Source organism: Ipomoea triloba, chromosome 15 (assembly GCF_003576645.1).
Source record: "Ipomoea triloba cultivar NCNSP0323 chromosome 15, ASM357664v1".
Taxonomy (NCBI): Eukaryota; Viridiplantae; Streptophyta; class Magnoliopsida; order Solanales; family Convolvulaceae; genus Ipomoea; species Ipomoea triloba.
Window position 1 is genome coordinate 7,525,613 of NC_044930.1, and position 3,543 is coordinate 7,529,155.

The 3,543-nt window shown below is 39.4% G+C and overlaps 1 long non-coding RNA gene across 1 annotated transcript; it reads left to right on the top strand.

Annotated features, from left to right (window-relative positions):
- The first annotated feature begins 433 nt into the window (after positions 1 to 433).
- Positions 434 to 2,214, top strand: LOC116005489. The gene is made up of 3 exons (XR_004094977.1): positions 434 to 536; positions 645 to 711; positions 2,044 to 2,214. It is a non-coding gene; the product is annotated as an uncharacterized LOC116005489 (long non-coding RNA).
- Positions 2,215 to 3,543: the final 1,329 nt, after the last annotated feature.

Consider the following 3,543-nt stretch of genomic DNA (forward strand, 5'->3'; position numbering starts at 1 on the left):
ATCAAGCTGTGATCGTTCGTGCCGGTCACGAACCGTAAAAAAAAAAAATTAAAATTTAGGAACTAGTATTTGGACTCGTTTGTCCTAGAAAAGGGATTTCTAGACACCATACCATTATTTTTGAATTTCCTATTGAATTAAATTAGCCCATAGCAGCAAAAATTTATTTTTGATCGTACATCGCGAAGATTCTGCGGTGTACCGAACCTAGCCCAAATTGGAGCTTTTGACTGGAATAAAATTTTAGTTTCAAGAATATTCTATTTAAATTATTTCCTACCGAAATTTCATCTGTTTTAACCCCAAACAGTCCATGTTAAGATATTTTTTCCCAAAGATTTCTAGGATGGTGACACTTGTCACTTTAATCCACCCTTAAATATTATTATATAAGTGGGAAATGAATTTTTGGTCTTCATTTTCCCATTTGGCCGAAAAAAAAAAGAGGGGAAAGGGGAGTGAATTTCTTCCATCTTCAACCTCAAGCTTCAAGGACTCCATAGCCAATCTTTCTTCACAACTTCATCAAAGATTCGGTAAAACTTTAATTTTATTCGGTAGATAGCTTTATTTCCTTTCCTAGATTAAGAATCTAAGTCTTGATTTCTTGAATCTTGTTGTTATGATGATGAATTGGGAGCTAGGGTTTCAAGAAGGAATTGGGGAAAATCCACCAAAAGCATCTTTAAGACAATATTAACTACTTTGGAGGTAAGGAGTTCCCTTAAGTTGGACTAGATTGCTCAAATTTGAATAATTGATGGTTGATTGTGACTTGGTGAAATTTAGTAAAAATGTTTAGTATAAGTTGCTTGTATATGGTGTATATAAGGTGTATGTATAAATTATACTTATGCCATATAGGCTTATACTTGTGAAAATATTGAAATAAAATCAAGCTAGTTTCTGGCAGTGACTTCCGTGAATTTTTGGGAAAAATCGGTAAGGTATTTTGATCCAATTTTTTTTATACATGTAGTTCTATACGTGTAGATGCTACCATAAAAATTTCATAATTTTTGGAGTAGTATAAGTGTGGTTTCAAAATTATTTTCCAAAACTGGTCCAGAGAGAAGAAAAATCCGGACAGCACACTGCCAAGGGCAAAAAGGGAATTTTCTGTGTAAATTCGTGAACCTAGATGACCAAAACTTTTTATGAACATCAAGTACTATGAGTTAGGGTTCTACCAAAAAAATTTCAAGTGAAAAAGAGTTCGGGAACTATTCTTACCGGCTCGATCTTTCAGACTGCGCCAAGCTGAAATTTCTGAAAAGAAATGGTTAAAACCAATGTCGTTAAAGAGAAAAGAGAAGGAAAACCTTAGTTTCTGAGCAAGAGGAGGAGGACCTTGACTAACCCACGGGTGGCATATGCTCTGCATGAAGTGCCCTTGCCCAGCGGTTGTTACATATTAAATGTTGTGCCGTATGACATCCAATTCATACTTATGCGACGTCTAGTCGCTGGGTACTATATAACTCGTCGGATGCGGTATTCCCACGGGGGTGTGCACACTTAAGGTATAGATACCCCGATTATTGCGGGCAGGTTTCGTTTTAACGGACCCGGTTAGGCCGACTGGGAATCATTTTAACGTACCTGGTGCCAAGGGATCAGCGTTAGATCGGGGGACGACCACTACCCCGATCAATGATCCAAGTGGTCAAAGAGGGAGACAATTAGAGTGCTCCAAAGGCCTCACACTTTCGAAGAAGAAACTAAGTGAATTTTTGTAAGGAGATATGGCTATTCTGTAGCGGAGATGAGATGGAAATTGATGGAAAGCTCCTTGAGAGGAACGGTTGAAAACTAGTTTGAATAACTACAGGTTTGACTGGAGGAAAATATTATTTCCTATTTGTAAGAGAAGTCCAATTTGACTAAGTGATATGATTTCTTCTACGTACGTATATGTTTCACTGTGTTGTTATACTTTAATCAAAAATATATGTTTTAGAAAACCTTTATTTAAGTTTGGGCGATCCACGGATCTCCTTGCTTAGCCGTCGCGCTAACTACACTTCAATGTGTTGCTTTCAGATGGAGTTCAGCGTTAGTTCTTGCAGTCTGACGAACTCCCCTAGTTCGTCGGAAGGTGTAGGTCGTGGCATGGACTACGACGTTTTTGTACAGCAGATGAGTGGCGCCGACCCTTATGCGCCTGGCTATGCTCCTACAGCTCCCAATAGCTCACCGGCAGTAAATAGTGTTCTTCCTATTCCTGACGTACATGCCACTTTTGGTTTTTACCCCATCGAGGTGCTGGTAGGAAGTAACCCCTAGAGTTTATAGTTTATTATCCTTACCCTTGGGACCCGAGTCCTCCCGAGAGTTGGGAGGAGTGGTCTATGGTCATAGTCGCTTCCCGGTTCCTAGACCATATCACATGGTACGAAGGGGAATGGCATCTTGTCTGGGGTGAGTTTACGGGTCCGACGTATCTCCAGATCGTGTAAGCAGGATGCACAGAAGGTCTGTAGGGGTTTATTCCTTTTGTGTAAATATATTTTGTAGCCAGGGGAGTGACTGATCTTGGTTAGTGGGGACATGTATGGCTTTAAACTTATGTTGGCCGTTAGGCAAAAATTTCCGGTACTTACTTTGTAAATATTTATATATATATATATATCTTGTATGTTATTTCAAAGTGAGTGACTGTGTGTGTTGAGTAAGTTTCTTTTAGCCTGTGCACCTGAAGCGGGGTCTGTCAAAGGGATGATAGAACTTGTTTTGGGTGTGGCGGTAACACCTTGGGTTGTACGGCAAGCCAGACTCCTCAGGATGTACGGTAAGCCGGCCCGAGGGGTGTTACAAATACTTAAGCCTGGTAAATCCGAAAGACCCCATCAAGACACGAGAAGCCATTAACAAGAAAAGGAAAGCCAACAAGAAGTAAGCTCTCATGGTCCAAACTCCATCTCATATCAATGTATTGATATCTATGTTGTTCTTGGTCTTATTTCTTTCAATCCTGTCTACTAAACTCTACTTTGTAAACATTCCCTTCATATAATCATATATATCTTTTGCTGGGGGTGTTGCGTGAGTTATATTATTCATAGTTTAGTAGAGTATGTTGTCAAACTTACCATATGCGCTGAAAAATAAAATCCTTGTTAATTCTTTCTATCAAATCAGCCATATAGAGTAAGTATAAGTGTTGGCATCATCAAAAAGGGGGAAATTGTTAGGAACATCATGTAATAGGTTTTGATGATACCAACTGTTAAGTAGAAATCCCCGAGTCTCGACGCATAGGCAAAACGCTGTAAGTTCGACAAGTAAACCAAGAGCGAAAATACAACCGAGTAACTTTGAGCTCAACTCGGAAAATATTTAAGCTTGAGGTAAATTTGATTGAACATCTTAGAAGTCTCGTGTATTGTAATCATATAGACAGATCAGAAGAAGGCATGGGACAACACTGGAGGAATAAGGGTCTGCGAGACATCAACTAAGTCTCGAGACATAAGCAGAGTTCGAGAGGTAGGACCTCTCGATACAGTTATCCAGTTCGAGACATAAACAGAGTTCGAGAGA